Source organism: Ranitomeya imitator, chromosome 1 (genome assembly GCF_032444005.1).
Source record: "Ranitomeya imitator isolate aRanImi1 chromosome 1, aRanImi1.pri, whole genome shotgun sequence".
Lineage (NCBI taxonomy): Eukaryota > Metazoa > Chordata > Amphibia > Anura > Dendrobatidae > Ranitomeya > Ranitomeya imitator.
Window position 1 is genome coordinate 894,669,729 of NC_091282.1, and position 23,401 is coordinate 894,693,129.

General features: G+C 46.4%; 56 non-coding genes across 56 annotated transcripts; all 56 read left to right on the top strand.

The window, feature by feature from the left end:
* The first annotated feature begins 272 nt into the window (after positions 1-272).
* TRNAA-UGC (transfer RNA alanine (anticodon UGC)) lies at positions 273-344 on the top strand. Its single transcript has one exon. It is a non-coding gene; the product is annotated as a tRNA-Ala (tRNA).
* Positions 345-471: 127 nt separating this feature from the next.
* Positions 472-543, top strand: TRNAA-CGC (transfer RNA alanine (anticodon CGC)). The gene has a single exon. It is a non-coding gene; the product is annotated as a tRNA-Ala (tRNA).
* Positions 544-1,256: 713 nt separating this feature from the next.
* Positions 1,257-1,328, top strand: TRNAA-CGC (transfer RNA alanine (anticodon CGC)). Its single transcript has one exon. It is a non-coding gene; the product is annotated as a tRNA-Ala (tRNA).
* Positions 1,329-1,842: 514 nt separating this feature from the next.
* Positions 1,843-1,914, top strand: TRNAA-UGC (transfer RNA alanine (anticodon UGC)). Its single transcript has one exon. It is a non-coding gene; the product is annotated as a tRNA-Ala (tRNA).
* A 127-nt stretch (positions 1,915-2,041) lies between these two features.
* Positions 2,042-2,113, top strand: TRNAA-CGC (transfer RNA alanine (anticodon CGC)). The gene has a single exon. It is a non-coding gene; the product is annotated as a tRNA-Ala (tRNA).
* A 514-nt stretch (positions 2,114-2,627) lies between these two features.
* Positions 2,628-2,699, top strand: TRNAA-UGC (transfer RNA alanine (anticodon UGC)). Its single transcript has one exon. It is a non-coding gene; the product is annotated as a tRNA-Ala (tRNA).
* A 127-nt stretch (positions 2,700-2,826) lies between these two features.
* TRNAA-CGC (transfer RNA alanine (anticodon CGC)) lies at positions 2,827-2,898 on the top strand. The gene has a single exon. It is a non-coding gene; the product is annotated as a tRNA-Ala (tRNA).
* Positions 2,899-3,412: 514 nt separating this feature from the next.
* TRNAA-UGC (transfer RNA alanine (anticodon UGC)) lies at positions 3,413-3,484 on the top strand. The gene has a single exon. It is a non-coding gene; the product is annotated as a tRNA-Ala (tRNA).
* A 127-nt stretch (positions 3,485-3,611) lies between these two features.
* On the top strand, positions 3,612-3,683 carry TRNAA-CGC (transfer RNA alanine (anticodon CGC)). The gene has a single exon. It is a non-coding gene; the product is annotated as a tRNA-Ala (tRNA).
* A 514-nt stretch (positions 3,684-4,197) lies between these two features.
* Positions 4,198-4,269, top strand: TRNAA-UGC (transfer RNA alanine (anticodon UGC)). The gene has a single exon. It is a non-coding gene; the product is annotated as a tRNA-Ala (tRNA).
* Positions 4,270-4,396: 127 nt separating this feature from the next.
* TRNAA-CGC (transfer RNA alanine (anticodon CGC)) lies at positions 4,397-4,468 on the top strand. Its single transcript has one exon. It is a non-coding gene; the product is annotated as a tRNA-Ala (tRNA).
* Positions 4,469-4,982: 514 nt separating this feature from the next.
* On the top strand, positions 4,983-5,054 carry TRNAA-UGC (transfer RNA alanine (anticodon UGC)). Its single transcript has one exon. It is a non-coding gene; the product is annotated as a tRNA-Ala (tRNA).
* A 127-nt stretch (positions 5,055-5,181) lies between these two features.
* On the top strand, positions 5,182-5,253 carry TRNAA-CGC (transfer RNA alanine (anticodon CGC)). Its single transcript has one exon. It is a non-coding gene; the product is annotated as a tRNA-Ala (tRNA).
* Positions 5,254-5,767: 514 nt separating this feature from the next.
* Positions 5,768-5,839, top strand: TRNAA-UGC (transfer RNA alanine (anticodon UGC)). Its single transcript has one exon. It is a non-coding gene; the product is annotated as a tRNA-Ala (tRNA).
* A 127-nt stretch (positions 5,840-5,966) lies between these two features.
* Positions 5,967-6,038, top strand: TRNAA-CGC (transfer RNA alanine (anticodon CGC)). The gene has a single exon. It is a non-coding gene; the product is annotated as a tRNA-Ala (tRNA).
* Positions 6,039-6,552: 514 nt separating this feature from the next.
* TRNAA-UGC (transfer RNA alanine (anticodon UGC)) lies at positions 6,553-6,624 on the top strand. The gene has a single exon. It is a non-coding gene; the product is annotated as a tRNA-Ala (tRNA).
* A 127-nt stretch (positions 6,625-6,751) lies between these two features.
* Positions 6,752-6,823, top strand: TRNAA-CGC (transfer RNA alanine (anticodon CGC)). The gene has a single exon. It is a non-coding gene; the product is annotated as a tRNA-Ala (tRNA).
* Positions 6,824-7,337: 514 nt separating this feature from the next.
* TRNAA-UGC (transfer RNA alanine (anticodon UGC)) lies at positions 7,338-7,409 on the top strand. The gene has a single exon. It is a non-coding gene; the product is annotated as a tRNA-Ala (tRNA).
* Positions 7,410-7,536: 127 nt separating this feature from the next.
* TRNAA-CGC (transfer RNA alanine (anticodon CGC)) lies at positions 7,537-7,608 on the top strand. Its single transcript has one exon. It is a non-coding gene; the product is annotated as a tRNA-Ala (tRNA).
* Positions 7,609-8,122: 514 nt separating this feature from the next.
* TRNAA-UGC (transfer RNA alanine (anticodon UGC)) lies at positions 8,123-8,194 on the top strand. The gene has a single exon. It is a non-coding gene; the product is annotated as a tRNA-Ala (tRNA).
* Positions 8,195-8,321: 127 nt separating this feature from the next.
* On the top strand, positions 8,322-8,393 carry TRNAA-CGC (transfer RNA alanine (anticodon CGC)). Its single transcript has one exon. It is a non-coding gene; the product is annotated as a tRNA-Ala (tRNA).
* Positions 8,394-8,907: 514 nt separating this feature from the next.
* TRNAA-UGC (transfer RNA alanine (anticodon UGC)) lies at positions 8,908-8,979 on the top strand. Its single transcript has one exon. It is a non-coding gene; the product is annotated as a tRNA-Ala (tRNA).
* A 127-nt stretch (positions 8,980-9,106) lies between these two features.
* TRNAA-CGC (transfer RNA alanine (anticodon CGC)) lies at positions 9,107-9,178 on the top strand. The gene has a single exon. It is a non-coding gene; the product is annotated as a tRNA-Ala (tRNA).
* A 514-nt stretch (positions 9,179-9,692) lies between these two features.
* TRNAA-UGC (transfer RNA alanine (anticodon UGC)) lies at positions 9,693-9,764 on the top strand. Its single transcript has one exon. It is a non-coding gene; the product is annotated as a tRNA-Ala (tRNA).
* Positions 9,765-9,891: 127 nt separating this feature from the next.
* Positions 9,892-9,963, top strand: TRNAA-CGC (transfer RNA alanine (anticodon CGC)). The gene has a single exon. It is a non-coding gene; the product is annotated as a tRNA-Ala (tRNA).
* Positions 9,964-10,477: 514 nt separating this feature from the next.
* TRNAA-UGC (transfer RNA alanine (anticodon UGC)) lies at positions 10,478-10,549 on the top strand. The gene has a single exon. It is a non-coding gene; the product is annotated as a tRNA-Ala (tRNA).
* Positions 10,550-10,676: 127 nt separating this feature from the next.
* On the top strand, positions 10,677-10,748 carry TRNAA-CGC (transfer RNA alanine (anticodon CGC)). Its single transcript has one exon. It is a non-coding gene; the product is annotated as a tRNA-Ala (tRNA).
* A 514-nt stretch (positions 10,749-11,262) lies between these two features.
* TRNAA-UGC (transfer RNA alanine (anticodon UGC)) lies at positions 11,263-11,334 on the top strand. The gene has a single exon. It is a non-coding gene; the product is annotated as a tRNA-Ala (tRNA).
* A 127-nt stretch (positions 11,335-11,461) lies between these two features.
* Positions 11,462-11,533, top strand: TRNAA-CGC (transfer RNA alanine (anticodon CGC)). The gene has a single exon. It is a non-coding gene; the product is annotated as a tRNA-Ala (tRNA).
* A 514-nt stretch (positions 11,534-12,047) lies between these two features.
* Positions 12,048-12,119, top strand: TRNAA-UGC (transfer RNA alanine (anticodon UGC)). The gene has a single exon. It is a non-coding gene; the product is annotated as a tRNA-Ala (tRNA).
* A 127-nt stretch (positions 12,120-12,246) lies between these two features.
* Positions 12,247-12,318, top strand: TRNAA-CGC (transfer RNA alanine (anticodon CGC)). The gene has a single exon. It is a non-coding gene; the product is annotated as a tRNA-Ala (tRNA).
* A 514-nt stretch (positions 12,319-12,832) lies between these two features.
* Positions 12,833-12,904, top strand: TRNAA-UGC (transfer RNA alanine (anticodon UGC)). Its single transcript has one exon. It is a non-coding gene; the product is annotated as a tRNA-Ala (tRNA).
* Positions 12,905-13,031: 127 nt separating this feature from the next.
* TRNAA-CGC (transfer RNA alanine (anticodon CGC)) lies at positions 13,032-13,103 on the top strand. The gene has a single exon. It is a non-coding gene; the product is annotated as a tRNA-Ala (tRNA).
* Positions 13,104-13,617: 514 nt separating this feature from the next.
* Positions 13,618-13,689, top strand: TRNAA-UGC (transfer RNA alanine (anticodon UGC)). Its single transcript has one exon. It is a non-coding gene; the product is annotated as a tRNA-Ala (tRNA).
* Positions 13,690-13,816: 127 nt separating this feature from the next.
* On the top strand, positions 13,817-13,888 carry TRNAA-CGC (transfer RNA alanine (anticodon CGC)). Its single transcript has one exon. It is a non-coding gene; the product is annotated as a tRNA-Ala (tRNA).
* A 514-nt stretch (positions 13,889-14,402) lies between these two features.
* TRNAA-UGC (transfer RNA alanine (anticodon UGC)) lies at positions 14,403-14,474 on the top strand. Its single transcript has one exon. It is a non-coding gene; the product is annotated as a tRNA-Ala (tRNA).
* A 127-nt stretch (positions 14,475-14,601) lies between these two features.
* TRNAA-CGC (transfer RNA alanine (anticodon CGC)) lies at positions 14,602-14,673 on the top strand. Its single transcript has one exon. It is a non-coding gene; the product is annotated as a tRNA-Ala (tRNA).
* A 514-nt stretch (positions 14,674-15,187) lies between these two features.
* Positions 15,188-15,259, top strand: TRNAA-UGC (transfer RNA alanine (anticodon UGC)). The gene has a single exon. It is a non-coding gene; the product is annotated as a tRNA-Ala (tRNA).
* A 644-nt stretch (positions 15,260-15,903) lies between these two features.
* On the top strand, positions 15,904-15,975 carry TRNAA-UGC (transfer RNA alanine (anticodon UGC)). Its single transcript has one exon. It is a non-coding gene; the product is annotated as a tRNA-Ala (tRNA).
* An 83-nt stretch (positions 15,976-16,058) lies between these two features.
* On the top strand, positions 16,059-16,130 carry TRNAA-CGC (transfer RNA alanine (anticodon CGC)). Its single transcript has one exon. It is a non-coding gene; the product is annotated as a tRNA-Ala (tRNA).
* A 514-nt stretch (positions 16,131-16,644) lies between these two features.
* Positions 16,645-16,716, top strand: TRNAA-UGC (transfer RNA alanine (anticodon UGC)). Its single transcript has one exon. It is a non-coding gene; the product is annotated as a tRNA-Ala (tRNA).
* Positions 16,717-16,843: 127 nt separating this feature from the next.
* TRNAA-CGC (transfer RNA alanine (anticodon CGC)) lies at positions 16,844-16,915 on the top strand. Its single transcript has one exon. It is a non-coding gene; the product is annotated as a tRNA-Ala (tRNA).
* Positions 16,916-17,429: 514 nt separating this feature from the next.
* TRNAA-UGC (transfer RNA alanine (anticodon UGC)) lies at positions 17,430-17,501 on the top strand. The gene has a single exon. It is a non-coding gene; the product is annotated as a tRNA-Ala (tRNA).
* A 644-nt stretch (positions 17,502-18,145) lies between these two features.
* Positions 18,146-18,217, top strand: TRNAA-UGC (transfer RNA alanine (anticodon UGC)). The gene has a single exon. It is a non-coding gene; the product is annotated as a tRNA-Ala (tRNA).
* A 660-nt stretch (positions 18,218-18,877) lies between these two features.
* Positions 18,878-18,949, top strand: TRNAA-UGC (transfer RNA alanine (anticodon UGC)). The gene has a single exon. It is a non-coding gene; the product is annotated as a tRNA-Ala (tRNA).
* A 127-nt stretch (positions 18,950-19,076) lies between these two features.
* On the top strand, positions 19,077-19,148 carry TRNAA-CGC (transfer RNA alanine (anticodon CGC)). Its single transcript has one exon. It is a non-coding gene; the product is annotated as a tRNA-Ala (tRNA).
* A 514-nt stretch (positions 19,149-19,662) lies between these two features.
* Positions 19,663-19,734, top strand: TRNAA-UGC (transfer RNA alanine (anticodon UGC)). Its single transcript has one exon. It is a non-coding gene; the product is annotated as a tRNA-Ala (tRNA).
* Positions 19,735-19,861: 127 nt separating this feature from the next.
* On the top strand, positions 19,862-19,933 carry TRNAA-CGC (transfer RNA alanine (anticodon CGC)). The gene has a single exon. It is a non-coding gene; the product is annotated as a tRNA-Ala (tRNA).
* Positions 19,934-20,445: 512 nt separating this feature from the next.
* On the top strand, positions 20,446-20,517 carry TRNAA-UGC (transfer RNA alanine (anticodon UGC)). Its single transcript has one exon. It is a non-coding gene; the product is annotated as a tRNA-Ala (tRNA).
* A 127-nt stretch (positions 20,518-20,644) lies between these two features.
* TRNAA-CGC (transfer RNA alanine (anticodon CGC)) lies at positions 20,645-20,716 on the top strand. Its single transcript has one exon. It is a non-coding gene; the product is annotated as a tRNA-Ala (tRNA).
* A 514-nt stretch (positions 20,717-21,230) lies between these two features.
* On the top strand, positions 21,231-21,302 carry TRNAA-UGC (transfer RNA alanine (anticodon UGC)). Its single transcript has one exon. It is a non-coding gene; the product is annotated as a tRNA-Ala (tRNA).
* A 127-nt stretch (positions 21,303-21,429) lies between these two features.
* On the top strand, positions 21,430-21,501 carry TRNAA-CGC (transfer RNA alanine (anticodon CGC)). The gene has a single exon. It is a non-coding gene; the product is annotated as a tRNA-Ala (tRNA).
* A 514-nt stretch (positions 21,502-22,015) lies between these two features.
* On the top strand, positions 22,016-22,087 carry TRNAA-UGC (transfer RNA alanine (anticodon UGC)). Its single transcript has one exon. It is a non-coding gene; the product is annotated as a tRNA-Ala (tRNA).
* An 83-nt stretch (positions 22,088-22,170) lies between these two features.
* On the top strand, positions 22,171-22,242 carry TRNAA-CGC (transfer RNA alanine (anticodon CGC)). The gene has a single exon. It is a non-coding gene; the product is annotated as a tRNA-Ala (tRNA).
* A 514-nt stretch (positions 22,243-22,756) lies between these two features.
* On the top strand, positions 22,757-22,828 carry TRNAA-UGC (transfer RNA alanine (anticodon UGC)). Its single transcript has one exon. It is a non-coding gene; the product is annotated as a tRNA-Ala (tRNA).
* An 83-nt stretch (positions 22,829-22,911) lies between these two features.
* On the top strand, positions 22,912-22,983 carry TRNAA-CGC (transfer RNA alanine (anticodon CGC)). Its single transcript has one exon. It is a non-coding gene; the product is annotated as a tRNA-Ala (tRNA).
* Positions 22,984-23,401: the final 418 nt, after the last annotated feature.

The window sequence follows — 23,401 nt, forward strand, 5'->3', positions numbered from 1 at the left end:
GTACAGGCAAATATAGGCAACTTTCTCTAGCCTGATTAAAGTGGGAAATGTGCAATAGCTTTGCATTAAGGACAAGCTTCAGAGTCTCTACTTGGTATCATCAGAAAACCGAGTCCGAGTGTCGTGCCGGAAGCTTGAATAGGTCAGCTGATGTATCTCTAATAATTCACAGTTTTTTTCTAAAGGTGGTTCAGCGATTGGAAGAAATGCTAACCCTTGGCTGAAAAATCTTGACCCGTTTCCTGCAAGTTTCGGAAAGTCGTGCAAATAGCGGGGATGTAGCTCAGTGGTAGAGTGCACGCTTTGCATGTGTGAGGCCCCGGGTTCAATCCCCGGCATCTCCATGGCCTGGGTTTACGTGCAAAGAGCGCACGTCCAACAGGTGGCTGCTTTTGCTTCGCCTTATTTGGTTCCTGCAGGCACTCGGTGAAAGAAATACTTGTGAGTGCTCCACCCCACGAGTAGACTTTTGGGGATGTAGCTCAGTGGTAGAGCGCATGCTTCGCATGTATGAGGTCCTGGGTTCAATCCCCAGCATCTCCAAACTTTTACAAATACGGCTAGAAATCTTTAGCGAACACATTCAAGCTTAGTAGTGTCAAGACTCTCAAGGAATCTTTGATGCTTAAACTGGTTTCTTTGCCAGGTCACATAGCAGGAAGAGGCTTTTTGTCACGGCAGATTCTAAAGACTGCATGCAACCTAAGGCAAGGGCATCACTTTACCACTCAGTGGCATGTCTTCCATGGGAACTGGACTTTCAGCAAACATTGCACAAATCAATAGTACAGGCAAATATAGGCAACTTTCTCTAGCCTGATTAAAGTGGGAAATGTGCAATAGCTTTGCATTAAGGACAAGCTTCAGAGTCTCTACTTGGTATCATCAGAAAACCGAGTCCGAGTGTCGTGCCGGAAGCTTGAATAGGTCAGCTGATGTATCTCTAATAATTCACAGTTTTTTTCTAAAGGTGGTTCAGCGATTGGAAGAAATGCTAACCCTTGGCTGAAAAATCTTGACCCGTTTCCTGCAAGTTTCGGAAAGTCGTGCAAATAGCGGGGATGTAGCTCAGTAGTAGAGCGCACGCTTTGCATGTGTGAGGCCCCGGGTTCAATCCCCGGCATCTCCATGGCCTGGGTTTACGTGCAAAGAACGCACGTCCAACAGGTGGCTGCTTTTGCTTCGCCTTATTTGGTTCCTGCAGGCACTCGGTGAAAGAAATACTTGTGAGTGCTCCACCCCACGAGTAGACTTTTGGGGATGTAGCTCAGTGGTAGAGCGCATGCTTCGCATGTATGAGGTCCTGGGTTCAATCACCAGCATCTCCAAACTTTTACAAATACGGCTAGAAATCTTTAGCGAACACATTCAAGCTTAGTAGTGTCAAGACTCTCAAGGAATCTTTGATGCTTAAACTGGTTTCTTTGCCAGGTCACATAGCAGGAAGAGGCTTTTTGTCACGGCAGATTCTAAAGACTGCATGCAACCTAAGGCAAGGGCATCACTTTACCACTCAGTGGCATGTCTTCCATGGGAACTGGACTTTCAGCAAACATTGCACAAATCAATAGTACAGGCAAATATAGGCAACTTTCTCTAGCCTGATTAAAGTGGGAAATGTGCAATAGCTTTGCATTAAGGACAAGCTTCAGAGTCTCTACTTGGTATCATCAGAAAACCGAGTCCGAGTGTCGTGCCGGAAGCTTGAATAGGTCAGCTGATGTATCTCTAATAATTCACAGTTTTTTTCTAAAGGTGGTTCAGCGATTGGAAGAAATGCTAACCCTTGGCTGAAAAATCTTGACCCGTTTCCTGCAAGTTTCGGAAAGTCGTGCAAATAGCGGGGATGTAGCTCAGTGGTAGAGCGCACGCTTTGCATGTGTGAGGCCCCGGGTTCAATCCCCGGCATCTCCATGGCCTGGGTTTACGTGCAAAGAACGCACGTCCAACAGGTGGCTGCTTTTGCTTCGCCTTATTTGGTTCCTGCAGGCACTCGGTGAAAGAAATACTTGTGAGTGCTCCACCCCACGAGGAGACTTTTGGGGATGTAGCTCAGTGGTAGAGCGCATGCTTCGCATGTATGAGGTCCTGGTTTCAAACCCCAGCATCTCCAAACTTTTACAAATACGGCTAGAAATCTTTAGCGAACACATTCAAGCTTAGTAGTGTCAAGACTCTCAAGGAATCTTTGATGCTTAAACTGGTTTCTTTGCCAGGTCACATAGCAGGAAGAGGCTTTTTGTCACGGCAGATTCTAAAGACTGCATGCAACCTAAGGCAAGGGCATCACTTTACCACTCAGTGGCATGTCTTCCATGGGAACTGGACTTTCAGCAAACATTGCACAAATCAATAGTACAGGCAAATATAGGCAACTTTCTCTAGCCTGATTAAAGTGGGAAATGTGCAATAGCTTTGCATTAAGGACAGGTTTCAGAGTCTCTACTTGGTATCATCAGAAAACCGAGTCCGAGTGTCGTGCCGGAAGCTTGAATAGGTCAGCTGATGTATCTCTAATAATTCACAGTTTTTTTCTAAAGGTGGTTCAGCGATTGGAAGAAATGCTAACCCTTGGCTGAAAAATCTTGACCCGTTTCCTGCAAGTTTCGGAAAGTCGTGCAAATAGCGGGGATGTAGCTCAGTGGTAGAGCGCACGCTTTGCATGTGTGAGGCCCCGGGTTCAATCCCCGGCATCTCCATGGCCTGGGTTTACGTGCAAAGAACGCACGTCCAACAGGTGGCTGCTTTTGCTTCGCCTTATTTGGTTCCTGCAGGCACTCGGTGAAAGAAATACTTGTGAGTGCTCCACCCCACGAGTAGACTTTTGGGGATGTAGCTCAGTGGTAGAGCGCATGCTTCGCATGTATGAGGTCCTGGGTTCAATCCCCAGCATCTCCAAACTTTTACAAATACGGCTAGAAATCTTTAGCGAACACATTCAAGCTTAGTAGTGTCAAGACTCTCAAGGAATCTTTGATGCTTAAACTGGTTTCTTTGCCAGGTCACATAGCAGGAAGAGGCTTTTTGTCACGGCAGATTCTAAAGACTGCATGCAACCTAAGGCAAGGGCATCACTTTACCACTCAGTGGCATGTCTTCCATGGGAACTGGACTTTCAGCAAACATTGCACAAATCAATAGTACAGGCAAATATAGGCAACTTTCTCTAGCCTGATTAAAGTGGGAAATGTGCAATAGCTTTGCATTAAGGACAAGCTTCAGAGTCTCTACTTGGTATCATCAGAAAACCGAGTCCGAGTGTCGTGCCGGAAGCTTGAATAGGTCAGCTGATGTATCTCTAATAATTCACAGTTTTTTTCTAAAGGTGGTTCAGCGATTGGAAGAAATGCTAACCCTTGGCTGAAAAATCTTGACCCGTTTCCTGCAAGTTTCGGAAAGTCATGCAAATAGCGGGGATGTAGCTCAGTGGTAGAGCGCACGCTTTGCATGTGTGAGGCCCCGGGTTCAATCCCCGGCATCTCCATGGCCTGGGTTTACGTGCAAAGAACGCACGTCCAACAGGTGGCTGCTTTTGCTTCGCCTTATTTGGTTCCTGCAGGCACTCGGTGAAAGAAATACTTGTGAGTGCTCCACCCCACGAGGAGACTTTTGGGGATGTAGCTCAGTGGTAGAGCGCATGCTTCGCATGTATGAGGTCCTGGGTTCAATCCCCAGCATCTCCAAACTTTTACAAATACGGCTAGAAATCTTTAGCGAACACATTCAAGCTTAGTAGTGTCAAGACTCTCAAGGAATCTTTGATGCTTAAACTGGTTTCTTTGCCAGGTCACATAGCAGGAAGAGGCTTTTTGTCACGGCAGATTCTAAAGACTGCATGCAACCTAAGGCAAGGGCATCACTTTACCACTCAGTGGCATGTCTTCCATGGGAACTGGACTTTCAGCAAACATTGCACAAATCAATAGTACAGGCAAATATAGGCAACTTTCTCTAGCCTGATTAAAGTGGGAAATGTGCAATAGCTTTGCATTAAGGACAAGCTTCAGAGTCTCTACTTGGTATCATCAGAAAACCGAGTCCGAGTGTCGTGCCGGAAGCTTGAATAGGTCAGCTGATGTATCTCTAATAATTCACAGTTTTTTTCTAAAGGTGGTTCAGCGATTGGAAGAAATGCTAACCCTTGGCTGAAAAATCTTGACCCGTTTCCTGCAAGTTTCGGAAAGTCGTGCAAATAGCGGGGATGTAGCTCAGTGGTAGAGCGCACGCTTTGCATGTGTGAGGCCCCGGGTTCAATCCCCGGCATCTCCATGGCCTGGGTTTACGTGCAAAGAACGCACGTCCAACAGGTGGCTGCTTTTGCTTCGCCTTATTTGGTTCCTGCAGGCACTCGGTGAAAGAAATACTTGTGAGTGCTCCACCCCACGAGGAGACTTTTGGGGATGTAGCTCAGTGGTAGAGCGCATGCTTCGCATGTATGAGGTCCTGGGTTCAATCCCCAGCATCTCCAAACTTTTACAAATACGGCTAGAAATCTTTAGCGAACACATTCAAGCTTAGTAGTGTCAAGACTCTCAAGGAATCTTTGATGCTTAAACTGGTTTCTTTGCCAGGTCACATAGCAGGAAGAGGCTTTTTGTCACGGCAGATTCTAAAGACTGCATGCAACGTAAGGCAAGGGCATCACTTTACCACTCAGTGGCATGTCTTCCATGGGAACTGGACTTTCAGCAAACATTGCACAAATCAATAGTACAGGCAAATATAGGCAACTTTCTCTAGCCTGATTAAAGTGGGAAATGTGCAATAGCTTTGCATTAAGGACAAGCTTCAGAGTCTCTACTTGGTATCATCAGAAAACCGAGTCCGAGTGTCGTGCCGGAAGCTTGAATAGGTCAGCTGATGTATCTCTAATAATTCACAGTTTTTTTCTAAAGGTGGTTCAGCGATTGGAAGAAATGCTAACCCTTGGCTGAAAAATCTTGACCCGTTTCCTGCAAGTTTCGGAAAGTCGTGCAAATAGCGGGGATGTAGCTCAGTGGTAGAGCGCACGCTTTGCATGTGTGAGGCCCCGGGTTCAATCCCCGGCATCTCCATGGCCTGGGTTTACGTGCAAAGAACGCACGTCCAACAGGTGGCTGCTTTTGCTTCGCCTTATTTGGTTCCTGCAGGCACTCGGTGAAAGAAATACTTGTGAGTGCTCCACCCCACAAGTAGACTTTTGGGGATGTAGCTCAGTGGTAGAGCGCATGCTTCGCATGTATGAGGTCCTGGGTTCAATCCCCAGCATCTCCAAACTTTTACAAATACGGCTAGAAATCTTTAGCGAACACATTCAAGCTTAGTAGTGTCAAGACTCTCAAGGAATCTTTGATGCTTAAACTGGTTTCTTTGCCAGGTCACATAGCAGGAAGAGGCTTTTTGTCACGGCAGATTCTAAAGACTGCATGCAACCTAAGGCAAGGGCATCACTTTACCACTCAGTGGCATGTCTTCCATGGGAACTGGACTTTCAGCAAACATTGCACAAATCAATAGTACAGGCAAATATAGGCAACTTTCTCTAGCCTGATTAAAGTGGGAAATGTGCAATAGCTTTGCATTAAGGACAAGCTTCAGAGTCTCTACTTGGTATCATCAGAAAACCGAGTCCGAGTGTCGTGCCGGAAGCTTGAATAGGTCAGCTGATGTATCTCTAATAATTCACAGTTTTTTTCTAAAGGTGGTTCAGCGATTGGAAGAAATGCTAACCCTTGGCTGAAAAATTTTGACCCGTTTCCTGCAAGTTTCGGAAAGTCGTGCAAATAGCGGGGATGTAGCTCAGTGGTAGAGCGCACGCTTTGCATGTGTGAGGCCCCGGGTTCAATCCCCGGCATCTCCATGGCCTGGGTTTACGTGCAAAGAACGCACGTCCAACAGGTGGCTGCTTTTGCTTCGCCTTATTTGGTTCCTGCAGGCACTCGGTGAAAGAAATACTTGTGAGTGCTCCACCCCACGAGGAGACTTTTGGGGATGTAGCTCAGTGGTAGAGCGCATGCTTCGCATGTATGAGGTCCTGGGTTCAATCCCCAGCATCTCCAAACTTTTACAAATACGGCTAGAAATCTTTAGCGAACACATTCAAGCTTAGTAGTGTCAAGACTCTCAAGGAATCTTTGATGCTTAAACTGGTTTCTTTGCCAGGTCACATAGCAGGAAGAGGCTTTTTGTCATGGCAGATTCTAAAGACTGCATGCAACCTAAGGCAAGGGCATCACTTTACCACTCAGTGGCATGTCTTCCATGGGAACTGGACTTTCAGCAAACATTGCACAAATCAATAGTACAGGCAAATATAGGCAACTTTCTCTAGCCTGATTAAAGTGGGAAATGTGCAATAGCTTTGCATTAAGGACAAGCTTCAGAGTCTCTACTTGGTATCATCAGAAAACCGAGTCCGAGTGTCGTGCCGGAAGCTTGAATAGGTCAGCTGATGTATCTCTAATAATTCACAGTTTTTTTCTAAAGGTGGTTCAGCGATTGGAAGAAATGCTAACCCTTGGCTGAAAAATCTTGACCCGTTTCCTGCAAGTTTCGGAAAGTCGTGCAAATAGCGGGGATGTAGCTCAGTGGTAGAGCGCACGCTTTGCATGTGTGAGGCCCCGGGTTCAATCCCCGGCATCTCCATGGCCTGGGTTTACGTGCAAAGAACGCACGTCCAACAGGTGGCTGCTTTTGCTTCGCCTTATTTGGTTCCTGCAGGCACTCGGTGAAAGAAATACTTGTGAGTGCTCCACCCCACGAGTAGACTTTTGGGGATGTAGCTCAGTGGTAGAGCGCATGCTTCGCATGTATGAGGTCCTGGGTTCAATCCCCAGCATCTCCAAACTTTTACAAATACGGCTAGAAATCTTTAGCGAACACATTCAAGCTTAGTAGTGTCAAGACTCTCAAGGAATCTTTGATGCTTAAACTGGTTTCTTTGCCAGGTCACATAGCAGGAAGAGGCTTTTTGTCACGGCAGATTCTAAAGACTGCATGCAACCTAAGGCAAGGGCATCACTTTACCACTCAGTGGCATGTCTTCCATGGGAACTGGACTTTCAGCAAACATTGCACAAATCAATAGTACAGGCAAATATAGGCAACTTTCTCTAGCCTGATTAAAGTGGGAAATGTGCAATAGCTTTGCATTAAGGACAAGCTTCAGAGTCTCTACTTGGTATCATCAGAAAACCGAGTCCGAGTGTCGTGCCGGAAGCTTGAATAGGTCAGCTGATGTATCTCTAATAATTCACAGTTTTTTTCTAAAGGTGGTTCAGCGATTGGAAGAAATGCTAACCCTTGGCTGAAAAATCTTGACCCGTTTCCTGCAAGTTTCGGAAAGTCGTGCAAATAGCGGGGATGTAGCTCAGTGGTAGAGCGCACGCTTTGCATGTGTGAGGCCCCGGGTTCAATCCCCGGCATCTCCATGGCCTGGGTTTACGTGCAAAGAGCGCACGTCCAACAGGTGGCTGCTTTTGCTTCGCCTTATTTGGTTCCTGCAGGCACTCGGTGAAAGAAATACTTGTGAGTGCTCCACCCCACGAGTAGACTTTTGGGGATGTAGCTCAGTGGTAGAGCGCATGCTTCGCATGTATGAGGTCCTGGGTTCAATCCCCAGCATCTCCAAACTTTTACAAATACGGCTAGAAATCTTTAGCGAACACATTCAAGCTTAGTAGTGTCAAGACTCTCAAGGAATCTTTGATGCTTAAACTGGTTTCTTTGCCAGGTCACATAGCAGGAAGAGGCTTTTTGTCACGGCAGATTCTAAAGACTGCATGCAACCTAAGGCAAGGGCATCACTTTACCACTCAGTGGCATGTCTTCCATGGGAACTGGACTTTCAGCAAACATTGCACAAATCAATAGTACAGGCAAATATAGGCAACTTTCTCTAGCCTGATTAAAGTGGGAAATGTGCAATAGCTTTGCATTAAGGACAAGCTTCAGAGTCTCTACTTGGTATCATCAGAAAACCGAGTCCGAGTGTCGTGCCGGAAGCTTGAATAGGTCAGCTGATGTATCTCTAATAATTCACAGTTTTTTTCTAAAGGTGGTTCAGCGATTGGAAGAAATGCTAACCCTTGGCTGAAAAATCTTGACCCGTTTCCTGCAAGTTTCGGAAAGTCGTGCAAATAGCGGGGATGTAGCTCAGTGGTAGAGCGCACGCTTTGCATGTGTGAGGCCCCGGGTTCAATCCCCGGCATCTCCATGGCCTGGGTTTACGTGCAAAGAGCGCACGTCCAACAGGTGGCTGCTTTTGCTTCGCCTTATTTGGTTCCTGCAGGCACTCGGTGAAAGAAATACTTGTGAGTGCTCCACCCCACGAGTAGACTTTTGGGGATGTAGCTCAGTGGTAGAGCGCATGCTTCGCATGTATGAGGTCCTGAGTTCAATCCCCAGCATCTCCAAACTTTTACAAATACGGCTAGAAATCTTTAGCGAACACATTCAAGCTTAGTAGTGTCAAGACTCTCAAGGAATCTTTGATGCTTAAACTGGTTTCTTTGCCAGGTCACATAGCAGGAAGAGGCTTTTTGTCACGGCAGATTCTAAAAACTGCATGCAACCTAAGGCAAGGGCATCACTTTACCACTCAGTGGCATGTCTTCCATGGGAACTGGACTTTCAGCAAACATTGCACAAATCAATAGTACAGGCAAATATAGGCAACTTTCTCTAGCCTGATTAAAGTGGGAAATGTGCAATAGCTTTGCATTAAGGACAAGCTTCAGAGTCTCTACTTGGTATCATCAGAAAACCGAGTCCGAGTGTCGTGCCGGAAGCTTGAATAGGTCAGCTGATGTATCTCTAATAATTCACAGTTTTTTTCTAAAGGTGGTTCAGCGATTGGAAGAAATGCTAACCCTTGGCTGAAAAATCTTGACCCGTTTCCTGCAAGTTTCGGAAAGTCGTGCAAATAGCGGGGATGTAGCTCAGTGGTAGAGCGCACGCTTTGCATGTGTGAGGCCCTGGGTTCAATCCCCGGCATCTCCATGGCCTGGGTTTACGTGCAAAGAACGCACGTCCAACAGGTGGCTGCTTTTGCTTCGCCTTATTTGGTTCCTGCAGGCACTCGGTGAAAGAAATACTTGTGAGTGCTCCACCCCACGAGTAGACTTTTGGGGATGTAGCTCAGTGGTAGAGCGCATGCTTCGCATGTATGAGGTCCTGGGTTCAATCCCCAGCATCTCCAAACTTTTACAAATACGGCTAGAAATCTTTAGCGAACACATTCAAGCTTAGTAGTGTCAAGACTCTCAAGGAATCTTTGATGCTTAAACTGGTTTCTTTGCCAGGTCACATAGCAGGAAGAGGCTTTTTGTCACGGCAGATTCTAAAGACTGCATGCAACCTAAGGCAAGGGCATCACTTTACCACTCAGTGGCATGTCTTCCATGGGAACTGGACTTTCAGCAAACATTGCACAAATCAATAGTACAGGCAAATATAGGCAACTTTCTCTAGCCTGATTAAAGTGGGAAATGTGCAATAGCTTTGCATTAAGGACAAGCTTCAGAGTCTCTACTTGGTATCATCAGAAAACCGAGTCCGAGTGTCGTGCCGGAAGCTTGAATAGGTCAGCTGATGTATCTCTAATAATTCACAGTTTTTTTCTAAAGGTGGTTCAGCGATTGGAAGAAATGCTAACCCTTGGCTGAAAAATCTTGACCCGTTTCCTGCAAGTTTCGGAAAGTCGTGCAAATAGCGGGGATGTAGCTCAGTGGTAGAGCGCACGCTTTGCATGTGTGAGGCCCCGGGTTCAATCCCCGGCATCTCCATGGCCTGGGTTTACGTGCAAAGAGCGCACGTCCAACAGGTGGCTGCTTTTGCTTCGCCTTATTTGGTTCCTGCAGGCACTCGGTGAAAGAAATACTTGTGAGTGCTCCACCCCACGAGTAGACTTTTGGGGATGTAGCTCAGTGGTAGAGCGCATGCTTCGCATGTATGAGGTCCTGGGTTCAATCCCCAGCATCTCCAAACTTTTACAAATACGGCTAGAAATCTTTAGCGAACACATTCAAGCTTAGTAGTGTCAAGACTCTCAAGGAATCTTTGATGCTTAAACTGGTTTCTTTGCCAGGTCACATAGCAGGAAGAGGCTTTTTGTCACGGCAGATTCTAAAGACTGCATGCAACCTAAGGCAAGGGCATCACTTTACCACTCAGTGGCATGTCTTCCATGGGAACTGGACTTTCAGCAAACATTGCACAAATCAATAGTACAGGCAAATATAGGCAACTTTCTCTAGCCTGATTAAAGTGGGAAATGTGCAATAGCTTTGCATTAAGGACAAGCTTCAGAGTCTCTACTTGGTATCATCAGAAAACCGAGTCCGAGTGTCGTGCCGGAAGCTTGAATAGGTCAGCTGATGTATCTCTAATAATTCACAGTTTTTTTCTAAAGGTGGTTCAGCGATTGGAAGAAATGCTAACCCTTGGCTGAAAAATCTTGACCCGTTTCCTGCAAGTTTCGGAAAGTTGTGCAAATAGCGGGGATGTAGCTCAGTGGTAGAGCGCACGCTTTGCATGTGTGAGGCCCCGGGTTCAATCCCCGGCATCTCCATGGCCTGGGTTTACGTGCAAAGAACGCACGTCCAACAGGTGGCTGCTTTTGCTTCGCCTTATTTGGTTCCTGCAGGCACTCGGTGAAAGAAATACTTGTGAGTGCTCCACCCCACGAGTAGACTTTTGGGGATGTAGCTCAGTGGTAGAGCGCATGCTTCGCATGTATGAGGTCCTGGGTTCAATCCCCAGCATCTCCAAACTTTTACAAATACGGCTAGAAATCTTTAGCGAACACATTCAAGCTTAGTAGTGTCAAGACTCTCAAGGAATCTTTGATGCTTAAACTGGTTTCTTTGCCAGGTCACATAGCAGGAAGAGGCTTTTTGTCACGGCAGATTCTAAAGACTGCATGCAACCTAAGGCAAGGGCATCACTTTACCACTCAGTGGCATGTCTTCCATGGGAACTGGACTTTCAGCAAACATTGCACAAATCAATAGTACAGGCAAATATAGGCAACTTTCTCTAGCCTGATTAAAGTGGGAAATGTGCAATAGCTTTGCATTAAGGACAAGCTTCAGAGTCTCTACTTGGTATCATCAGAAAACCGAGTCCGAGTGTCGTGCCGGAAGCTTGAATAGGTCAGCTGATGTATCTCTAATAATTCACAGTTTTTTTCTAAAGGTGGTTCAGCGATTGGAAGAAATGCTAACCCTTGGCTGAAAAATCTTGACCCGTTTCCTGCAAGTTTCGGAAAGTCGTGCAAATAGCGGGGATGTAGCTCAGTGGTAGAGCGCACGCTTTGCATGTGTGAGGCCCCGGGTTCAATCCCCGGCATCTCCATGGCCTGGGTTTACGTGCAAAGAGCGCACGTCCAACAGGTGGCTGCTTTTGCTTCGCCTTATTTGGTTCCTGCAGGCACTCGGTGAAAGAAATACTTGTGAGTGCTCCACCCCACGATTAGACTTTTGGGGATGTAGCTCAGTGGTAGAGCGCATGCTTCGCATGTATGAGGTCCTGGGTTCAATCCCCAGCATCTCCAAACTTTTACAAATACGGCTAGAAATCTTTAGCGAACACATTCAAGCTTAGTAGTGTCAAGACTCTCAAGGAATCTTTGATGCTTAAACTGGTTTCTTTGCCAGGTCACATAGCAGGAAGAGGCTTTTTGTCACGGCAGATTCTAAAGACTGCATGCAACCTAAGGCAAGGGCATCACTTTACCACTCAGTGGCATGTCTTCCATGGGAACTGGACTTTCAGCAAACATTGCACAAATCAATAGTACAGGCAAATATAGGCAACTTTCTCTAGCCTGATTAAAGTGGGAAATGTGCAATAGCTTTGCATTAAGGACAAGCTTCAGAGTCTCTACTTGGTATCATCAGAAAACCGAGTCCGAGTGTCGTGCCGGAAGCTTGAATAGGTCAGCTGATGTATCTCTAATAATTCACAGTTTTTTTCTAAAGGTGGTTCAGCGATTGGAAGAAATGCTAACCCTTGGCTGAAAAATCTTGACCCGTTTCCTGCAAGTTTCGGAAAGTCGTGCAAATAGCGGGGATGTAGCTCAGTGGTAGAGCGCACGCTTTGCATGTGTGAGGCCCCGGGTTCAATCCCCGGCATCTCCATGGCCTGGGTTTACGTGCAAAGAGCGCACGTCCAACAGGTGGCTGCTTTTGCTTCGCCTTATTTGGTTCCTGCAGGCACTCGGTGAAAGAAATACTTGTGAGTGCTCCACCCCACGAGTAGACTTTTGGGGATGTAGCTCAGTGGTAGAGCGCATGCTTCGCATGTATGAGGTCCTGGGTTCAATCCCCAGCATCTCCAAACTTTTACAAATACGGCTAGAAATCTTTAGCGAACACATTCAAGCTTAGTAGTGTCAAGACTCTCAAGGAATCTTTGATGCTTAAACTGGTTTCTTTGCCAGGTCACATAGCAGGAAGAGGCTTTTTGTCACGGCAGATTCTAAAGACTGCATGCAACCTAAGGCAAGGGCATCACTTTACCACTCAGTGGCATGTCTTCCATGGGAACTGGACTTTCAGCAAACATTGCACAAATCAATAGTACAGGCAAATATAGGCAACTTTCTCTAGCCTGATTAAAGTGGGAAATGTGCAATAGCTTTGCATTAAGGACAAGCTTCAGAGTCTCTACTTGGTATCATCAGAAAACCGAGTCCGAGTGTCGTGCCGGAAGCTTGAATAGGTCAGCTGATGTATCTCTAATAATTCACAGTTTTTTTCTAAAGGTGGTTCAGCGATTGGAAGAAATGCTAACCCTTGGCTGAAAAATCTTGACCCGTTTCCTGCAAGTTTCGGAAAGTCGTGCAAATAGCGGGGATGTAGCTCAGTGGTAGAGCGCACGCTTTGCATGTGTGAGGCCCCGGGTTCAATCCCCGGCATCTCCATGGCCTGGGTTTACGTGCAAAGAGCGCACGTCCAACAGGTGGCTGCTTTTGCTTCGCCTTATTTGGTTCCTGCAGGCACTCGGTGAAAGAAATACTTGTGAGTGCTCCACCCCACGAGTAGACTTTTGGGGATGTAGCTCAGTGGTAGAGCGCATGCTTCGCATGTATGAGGTCCTGGGTTCAATCCCCAGCATCTCCAAACTTTTACAAATACGGCTAGAAATCTTTAGCGAACACATTCAAGCTTAGTAGTGTCAAGACTCTCAAGGAATCTTTGATGCTTAAACTGGTTTCTTTGCCAGGTCACATAGCAGGAAGAGGCTTTTTGTCACGGCAGATTCTAAAGACTGCATGCAACCTAAGGCAAGGGCATCACTTTACCACTCAGTGGCATGTCTTCCATGGGAACTGGACTTTCAGCAAACATTGCACAAATCAATAGTACAGGCAAATATAGGCAACTTTCTCTAGCCTGATTAAAGTGGGAAATGTGCAATAGCTTTGCATTAAGGACAAGCTTCAGAGTCTCTACTTGGTATCATCAGAAAACCGAGTCCGAGTGTCGTGCCGGAAGCTTGAATAGGTCAGCTGATGTATCTCTAATAATTCACAGTTTTTTTCTAAAGGTGGTTCAGCGATTGGAAGAAATGCTAACCCTTGGCTGAAAAATCTTGACCCGTTTCCTGCAAGTTTCGGAAAGTCGTGCAAATAGCGGGGATGTAGCTCAGTGGTAGAGCGCACGCTTTGCATGTGTGAGGCCCCGGGTTCAATCCCCGGCATCTCCATGGCCTGGGTTTACGTGCAAAGAACGCACGTCCAACAGGTGGCTGCTTTTGCTTCGCCTTATTTGGTTCCGGCAGGCACTCGGTGAAAGAAATACTTGTGAGTGCTCCACCCCACGAGTAGACTTTTGGGGATGTAGCTCAGTGGTAGAGCGCATGCTTCGCATGTATGAGGTCCTGGGTTCAATCCCCAGCATCTCCAAACTTTTACAAATACGGCTAGAAATCTTTAGCGAACACATTCAAGCTTAGTAGTGTCAAGACTCTCAAGGAATCTTTGATGCTTAAACTGGTTTCTTTGCCAGGTCACATAGCAGGAAGAGGCTTTTTGTCACGGCAGATTCTAAAGACTGCATGCAACCTAAGGCAAGGGCATCACTTTACCACTCAGTGGCATGTCTTCCATGGGAACTGGACTTTCAGCAAACATTGCACAAATCAATAGTACAGGCAAATATAGGCAACTTTCTCTAGCCTGATTAAAGTGGGAAATGTGCAATAGCTTTGCATTAAGGACAAGCTTCAGAGTCTCTACTTGGTATCATCAGAAAACCGAGTCCGAGTGTCGTGCCGGAAGCTTGAATAGGTCAGCTGATGTATCTCTAATAATTCACAGTTTTTTTCTAAAGGTGGTTCAGCGATTGGAAGAAATGCTAACCCTTGGCTGAAAAATCTTGACCCGTTTCCTGCAAGTTTCGGAAAGTCGTGCAAATAGCGGGGATGTAGCTCAGTGGTAGAGCGCACGCTTTGCATGTGTGAGGCCCCGGGTTCAATCCCCGGCATCTCCATGGCCTGGGTTTACGTGCAAAGAGCGCACGTCCAACAGGTGGCTGCTTTTGCTTCGCCTTATTTGGTTCCTGCAGGCACTCGGTGAAAGAAATACTTGTGAGTGCTCCACCCCACGAGTAGACTTTTGGGGATGTAGCTCAGTGGTAGAGCGCATGCTTCGCATGTATGAGGTCCTGGGTTCAATCCCCAGCATCTCCAAACTTTTACAAATACGGCTAGAAATCTTTAGCGAACACATTCAAGCTTAGTAGTGTCAAGACTCTCAAGGAATCTTTGATGCTTAAACTGGTTTCTTTGCCAGGTCACATAGCAGGAAGAGGCTTTTTGTCACGGCAGATTCTAAAGACTGCATGCAACCTAAGGCAAGGGCATCACTTTACCACTCAGTGGCATGTCTTCCATGGGAACTGGACTTTCAGCAAACATTGCACAAATCAATAGTACAGGCAAATATAGGCAACTTTCTCTAGCCTGATTAAAGTGGGAAATGTGCAATAGCTTTGCATTAAGGACAAGCTTCAGAGTCTCTACTTGGTATCATCAGAAAACCGAGTCCGAGTGTCGTGCCGGAAGCTTGAATAGGTCAGCTGATATATCTCTAATAATTCACAGTTTTTTTCTAAAGGTGGTTCAGCGATTGGAAGAAATGCTAACCCTTGGCTGAAAAATCTTGACCCGTTTCCTGCAAGTTTCGGAAAGTCGTGCAAATAGCGGGGATGTAGCTCAGTGGTAGAGCGCACGCTTTGCATGTGTGAGGCCCCGGGTTCAATCCCCGGCATCTCCATGGCCTGGGTTTACGTGCGAAGAACGCACGTCCAACAGGTGGCTGCTTTTGCTTCGCCTTATTTGGTTCCTGCAGGCACTCGGTGAAAGAAATACTTGTGAGTGCTCCACCCCACGAGTAGACTTTTGGGGATGTAGCTCAGTGGTAGAGCGCATGCTTCGCATGTACATTCAAGCTTAGTAGTGTCAAGACTCTCAAGGAATCTTTGATGCTTAAACTGGTTTCTTTGCCAGGTCACATAGCAGGAAGAGGCTTTTTGTCACGGCAGATTCTAAAGACTGCATGCAACCTAAGGCAAGGGCATCACTTTACCACTCAGTGGCATGTCTTCCATGGGAACTGGACTTTCAGCAAACATTGCACAAATCAATAGTACAGGCAAATATAGGCAACTTTCTCTAGCCTGATTAAAGTGGGAAATGTGCAATAGCTTTGCATTAAGGACAAGCTTCAGAGTCTCTACTTGGTATCATCAGAAAACCGAGTCCGAGTGTCGTGCCGGAAGCTTGAATAGGTCAGCTGATGTATCTCTAATAATTCACAGTTTTTTTCTAAAGGTGGTTCAGCGATTGGAAGAAATGCTAACCCTTGGCTGAAAAATCTTGACCCGTTTCCTGCAAGTTTCGGAAAGTCGTGCAAATAGCGGGGATGTAGCTCAGTGGTAGAGCGCACGCTTTGCATGTGTGAGGCCCCGGGTTCAATCCCCGGCATCTCCATGGCCTGGGTTTACGTGCAAAGAACGCACGTCCAACAGGTGAAAGAAATACTTGTGAGTGCTCCACCCCACGAGTAGACTTTTGGGGATGTAGCTCAGTGGTAGAGCGCATGCTTCGCATGTATGAGGTCCTGGGTTCAATCCCCAGCATCTCCAAACTTTTACAAATACGGCTAGAAATCTTTAGCGAACACATTCAAGCTTAGTAGTGTCAAGACTCTCAAGGAATCTTTGATGCTTAAACTGGTTTCTTTGCCAGGTCACATAGCAGGAAAAGGCTTTTTGTCACGGCAGATTCTAAAGACTGCATGCAACCTAAGGCAAGGGCATCACTTTACCACTCAGTGGCATGTCTTCCATGGGAACTGGACTTTCAGCAAACATTGCACAAATCAATAGTACAGGCAAATATAGGCAACTTTCTCTAGCCTGATTAAAGTGGGAAATGTGCAATAGCTTTGCATTAAGGACAAGCTTCAGAGTCTCTACTTGGTATCATCAGAAAACCGAGTCCGAGTGTCGTGCCGGAAGCTTGAATAGGTCAGCTGATGTATCTCTAATAATTCACAGTTTTTTTCTAAAGGTGGTTCAGCGATTGGAGGAAATGCTAACCCTTGGCTGAAAAATCTTGACCCGTTTCCTGCAAGTTTCGGAAAGTCGTGCAAATAGCGGGGATGTAGCTCAGTGGTAGAGCGCACGCTTTGCATGTGTGAGGCCCCGGGTTCAATCCCCGGCATCTCCATGGCCTGGGTTTACGTGCAAAGAACGCACGTCCAACAGGTGGCTGCTTTTGCTTCGCCTTATTTGGTTCCTGCAGGCACTCGGTGAAAGAAATACTTGTGAGTGCTCCACCCCACGAGGAGACTTTTGGGGATGTAGCTCAGTGGTAGAGCGCATGCTTCGCATGTATGAGGTCCTGGGTTCAATCCCCAGCATCTCCAAACTTTTACAAATACGGCTAGAAATCTTTAGCGAACACATTCAAGCTTAGTAGTGTCAAGACTCTCAAGGAATCTTTGATGCTTAAACTGGTTTCTTTGCCAGGTCACATAGCAGGAAGAGGCTTTTTGTCACGGCAGATTCTAAAGACTGCATGCAACCTAAGGCAAGGGCATCACTTTACCACTCAGTGGCATGTCTTCCATGGGAACTGGACTTTCAGCAAACATTGCACAAATCAATAGTACAGGCAAATATAGGCAACTTTCTCTAGCCTGATTAAAGTGGGAAATGTGCAATAGCTTTGCATTAAGGACAAGCTTCAGAGTCTCTACTTGGTATCATCAGAAAACCGAGTCCGAGTGTCGTGCCGGAAGCTTGAATAGGTCAGCTGATGTATCTCTAATAATTCACAGTTTTTTTCTAAAGGTGGTTCAGCGATTGGAAGAAATGCTAACCCTTGGCTGAAAAATCTTGACCCGTTTCCTGCAAGTTTCGGAAAGTCGTGCAAATAGCGGGGATGTAGCTCAGTGGTAGAGCGCACGCTTTGCATGTGTGAGGCCCCGGGTTCAATCCCCGGCATCTCCATGGCCTGGGTTTACGTGCAAAGAACGCACGTCCAACAGGTGGCTGCTTTTGCTTCGCCTTATTTGGTTCCTGCAGGCACTCGGTGAAAGAAATACTTGTGAGTGCTCCACCCCACGAGTAGACTTTTGGGGATGTAGCTCAGTGGTAGAGCGCATGCTTCGCATGTACATTCAAGCTTAGTAGTGTCAAGACTCTCAAGGAATCTTTGATGCTTAAACTGGTTTCTTTGCCAGGTCACATAGCAGGAAGAGGCTTTTTGTCACGGCAGATTCTAAAGACTGCATGCAACCTAAGGCAAGGGCATCACTTTACCACTCAGTGGCATGTCTTCCATGGGAACTGGACTTTCAGCAAACATTGCACAAATCAATAGTACAGGCAAATATAGGCAACTTTCTCTAGCCTGATTAAAGTGGGAAATGTGCAATAGCTTTGCATTAAGGACAAGCTTCAGAGTCTCTACTTGGTATCATCAGAAAACCGAGTCCGAGTGTCGTGCCGGAAGCTTGAATAGGTCAGCTGATGTATCTCTAATAATTCACAGGTTTTTTCTAAAGGTGGTTCAGCGATTGGAAGAAATGCTAACCCTTGGCTGAAAAATCTTGACCCGTTTCCTGCAAGTTTCGGAAAGTCGTGCAAATAGCGGGGATGTAGCTCAGTGGTAGAGCGCACGCTTTGCATGTGTGAGGCCCCGGGTTCAATCCCCGGCATCTCCATGGCCTGGGTTTACGTGCAAAGAACGCATGTCCAACAGGTGAAAGAAATACTTGTGAGTGCTCCACCCCACGCGTAGACTTTTGGGGATGTAGCTCAGTGGTAGAGCGCATGCTTCGCATGTATGAGGTCCTGGGTTCAATCTCCAAACTTTTACAAATACGGCTAGAAATCTTTAGCGAACACATTCAAGCTTAGTAGTGTCAAGACTCTCAAGGAATCTTTGATGCTTAAATTGGTTTCTTTGCCAGGTCACATAGCAGGAAAAGGCTTTTTGTCACGGCAGATTCTAAAGACTGCATGCAACCTAAGGCAAGGGCATCACTTTACCACTCAGTGGCATGTCTTCCATGGGAACTGGACTTTCAGCAAACATTGCACAAATCAATAGTACAGGCAAATATAGGCAACTTTCTCTAGCCTGATTAAAGTGGGAAATGTGCAATAGCTTTGCATTAAGGACAAGCTTCAGAGTCTCTACTTGGTATCATCAGAAAACCGAGTCCGAGTGTCGTGCCGGAAGCTTGAATAGGTCAGCTGATGTATCTCTAATAATTCACAGTTTTTTTCTAAAGGTGGTTCAGCTATTGGAGGAAATGCTAACCCTTGGCTGAAAAATCTTGACCCGTTTCCTGCAAGTTTCGGAAAGTCGTGCAAATAGCGGGGATGTAGCTCAGTGGTAGAGCGCACGCTTTGCATGTGTGAGGCCCCGGGTTCAATCCCCGGCATCTCCATGGCCTGGGTTTACGTGCAAAGAACGCACGTCCAACAGGTGGCTGCTTTTGCTTCGCCTTATTTGGTTCCTGCAGGCACTCGGTGAAAGAAATACTTGTGAGTGCTCCACCCCACGAGTAGACTTTTGGGGATGTAGCTCAGTGGTAGAGCGCATGCTTCGCATGTATGAGGTCCTGGGTTCAATCCCCAGCATCTCCAAACTTTTACAAATACGGCTAGAAATCTTTAGCGAACACATTCAAGCTTAGTAGTGTCAAGACTCTCAAGGAATCTTTGATGCTTAAACTGGTTTCTTTGCCAGGTCACATAGCAGGAAGAGGCTTTTTGTCACGGCAGATTCTAAAGACTGCATGCAACCTAAGGCAAGGGCATCACTTTACCACTCAGTGGCATGTCTTCCATGGGAACTGGACTTTCAGCAAACATTGCACAAATCAATAGTACAGGCAAATATAGGCAACTTTCTCTAGCCTGATTAAAGTGGGAAATGTGCAATAGCTTTGCATTAAGGACAAGCTTCAGAGTCTCTACTTGGTATCATCAGAAAACCGAGTCCGAGTGTCGTGCCGGAAGCTTGAATAGGTCAGCTGATGTATCTCTAATAATTCACAGTTTTTTTCTAAAGGTGGTTCAGCGATTGGAAGAAATGCTAACCCTTGGCTGAAAAATCTTGACCCGTTTCCTGCAAGTTTCGGAAAGTCGTGCAAATAGCGGGGATGTAGCTCAGTGGTAGAGCGCACGCTTTGCATGTGTGAGGCCCCGGGTTCAATCCCCGGCATCTCCATGGCCTGGGTTTACGTGCAAAGAACGCACGTCCAACAGGTGGCTGCTTTTGCTTCGCCTTATTTGGTTCCTGCAGGCACTCGGTGAAAGAAATACTTGTGAGTGCTCCACCCCACGAGTAGACTTTTGGGGATGTAGCTCAGTGGTAGAGCGCATGCTTCGCATGGATGAGGTCCTGGGTTCAATCCCCAGCATCTCCAAACTTACAAATACGGCTAGAAATCTTTAGCGAACACATTCAAGCTTAGTAGTGTCAAGACTCTCAAGGAATCTTTGATGCTTAAACTGGTTTCTTTGCCAGGTCACATAGCAGGAAGAGGCTTTTTGTCACGGCAGATTCTAAAGACTGCATGCAACCTAAGGCAAGGGCATCACTTTACCACTCAGTGGCATGTCTTCCATGGGAACTGGACTTTCAGCAAACATTGCACAAATCAATAGTACAGGCAAATATAGGCAACTTTCTCTAGCCTGATTAAAGTGGGAAATGTGCAATAGCTTTGCATTAAGGACAAGCTTCAGAGTCTCTACTTGGTATCATCAGAAAACCGAGTCCGAGTGTCGTGCCGGAAGCTTGAATAGGTCAGCTGATGTATCTCTAATAATTCACAGTTTTTTTCTAAAGGTGGTTCAGCGATTGGAAGAAATGCTAACCCTTGGCTGAAAAATCTTGACCCGTTTCCTGCAAGTTTCGGAAAGTCGTGCAAATAGCGGGGATGTAGCTCAGTGGTAGAGCGCACGCTTTGCATGTGTGAGGCCCCGGGTTCAATCCCCGGCATCTCCATGGCCTGGGTTTACGTGCAAAGAACGCACGTCCAACAGGTGGCTGCTTTTGCTTCGCCTTATTTGGTTCCTGCAGGCACTCGGTGAAAGAAATACTTGTGAGTGCTCCACCCCACGAGTAGACTTTTGGGGATGTAGCTCAGTGGTAGAGCGCATGCTTCGCATGTATGAGGTCCTGGGTTCAATCCCCAGCATCTCCAAACTTTTACAAATACGGCTAGAAATCTTTAGCGAACACATTCAAGCTTAGTAGTGTCAAGACTCTCAAGGAATCTTTGATGCTTAAACTGGTTTCTTTGCCAGGTCACATAGCAGGAAGAGGCTTTTTGTCACGGCAGATTCTAAAGACTGCATGCAACCTAAGGCAAGGGCATCACTTTACCACTCAGTGGCATGTCTTCCATGGGAACTGGACTTTCAGCAAACATTGCACAAATCAATAGTACAGGCAAATATAGGCAACTTTCTCTAGCCTGATTAAAGTGGGAAATGTGCAATAGCTTTGCATTAAGGACAAGCTTCAGAGTCTCTACTTGGTATCATCAGAAAACCGAGTCCGAGTGTCGTGCCGGAAGCTTGAATAGGTCAGCTGATGTATCTCTAATAATTCACAGTTTTTTTCTAAAGGTGGTTCAGCGATTGGAAGAAATGCTAACCCTTGGCTGAAAAATCTTGACCCGTTTCCTGCAAGTTTCGGAAAGTCGTGCAAATAGCGGGGATGTAGCTCAGTGGTAGAGCGCACGCTTTGCATGTGTGAGGCCCCGGGTTCAATCCCCGGCATCTCCATGGCCTGGGTTTACGTGCAAAGAACGCACGTCCAACAGGTGGCTGCTTTTGCTTCGCCTTATTTGGTTCCTGCAGGCACTCGGTGAAAGAAATACTTGTGAGTGCTCCACCCCACGAGTAGACTTTTGGGGATGTAGCTCAGTGGTAGAGCGCATGCTTCGCATGTATGAGGTCCTGGGTTCAATCCCCAGCATCTCCAAACTTTTACAAATACGGCTAGAAATCTTTAGCGAACACATTCAAGCTTAGTAGTGTCAAGACTCTCAAGGAATCTTTGATGCTTAAATTGGTTTCTTTGCCAGGTCACATAGCAGGAAGAGGCTTTTTGTCACGGCAGATTCTAAAGACTGCATGCAACCTAAGGCAAGGGCATCACTTTACCACTCAGTGGCATGTCTTCCATGGGAACTGGACTTTCAGCAAACATTGCACAAATCAATAGTACAGGCAAATATAGGCAACTTTCTCTAGCCTGATTAAAGTGGGAAATGTGCAATAGCTTTGCATTAAGGACAAGCTTCAGAGTCTCTACTTGGTATCATCAGAAAACCGAGTCCGAGTGTCGTGCCGGAAGCTTGAATAGGTCAGCTGATGTATCTCTAATAATTCACAGTTTTTTTCTAAAGGTGGTTCAGCGATTGGAAGAAATGCTAACCCTTGGCTGAAAAATCTTGACCCGTTTCCTGCAAGTTTCGGAAAGTCGTGCAAATAGCGGGGATGTAGCTCAGTGGTAGAGCGCACGCTTTGCATGTGTGAGGCCCCGGGTTCAATCCCCGGCATCTCCATGGCCTGGGTTTACGTGCAAAGAACGCACGTCCAACAGGTGAAAGAAATACTTGTGAGTGCTCCACCCCACGAGTAGACTTTTGGGGATGTAGCTCAGTGGTAGAGCGCATGCTTCGCATGTATGAGGTCCTGGGTTCAATCCCCAGCATCTCCAAACTTTTACAAATACGGCTAGAAATCTTTAGCGAACACATTCAAGCTTAGTAGTGTCAAGACTCTCAAGGAATCTTTGATGCTTAAACTGGTTTCTTTGCCAGGTCACATAGCAGGAAGAGGCTTTTTGTCACGGCAGATTCTAAAGACTGCATGCAACCTAAGGCAAGGGCATCACTTTACCACTCAGTGGCATGTCTTCCATGGGAACTGGACTTTCAGCAAACATTGCACAAATCAATAGTACAGGCAAATATAGGCAACTTTCTCTAGCCTGATTAAAGTGGGAAATGTGCAATAGCTTTGCATTAAGGACAAGCTTCAGAGTCTCTACTTGGTATCATCAGAAAACCGAGTCCGAGTGTCGTGCCGGAAGCTTGAATAGGTCAGCTGATGTATCTCTAATAATTCACAGTTTTTTTCTAAAGGTGGTTCAGCGATTGGAAGAAATGCTAACCCTTGGCTGAAAAATCTTGACCCGTTTCCTGCAAGTTTCGGAAAGTCGTGCAAATAGCGGGGATGTAGCTCAGTGGTAGAGCGCACGCTTTGCATGTGTGAGGCCCCGGGTTCAATCCCCGGCATCTCCATGGCCTGGGTTTACGTGCAAAGAACGCACGTCCAACAGGTGAAAGAAATACTTGTGAGTGCTCCACCCCACGAGTAGACTTTTGGGGATGTAGCTCAGTGGTAGAGCGCATGCTTCGCATGTATGAGGTCCTGGGTTCAATCCCCAGCATCTCCAAACTTTTACAAATACGGCTAGAAATCTTTAGCGAACACATTCAAGCTTAGTAGTGTCAAGACTCTCAAGGAATCTTTGATGCTTAAACTGGTTTCTTTGCCAGGTCACATAGCAGGAAGAGGCTTTTTGTCACGGCAGATTCTAAAGACTGCATGCAACCTAAGGCAAGGGCATCACTTTACCACTCAGTGGCATGTCTTCCATGGGAACTGGACTTTCAGCAAACATTGCACAAATCAATAGTACAGGCAAATATAGGCAACTTTCTCTAGCCTGATTAAAGTGGGAAATGTGCAATAGCTTTGCATTAAGGACAAGCTTCAGAGTCTCTACTTGGTATCATCAGAAAACCGAGTCCGAGTGTCGTGCCGGAAGCTTGAATAGGTCAGCTGATGTATCTCTAATAATTCACAGTTTT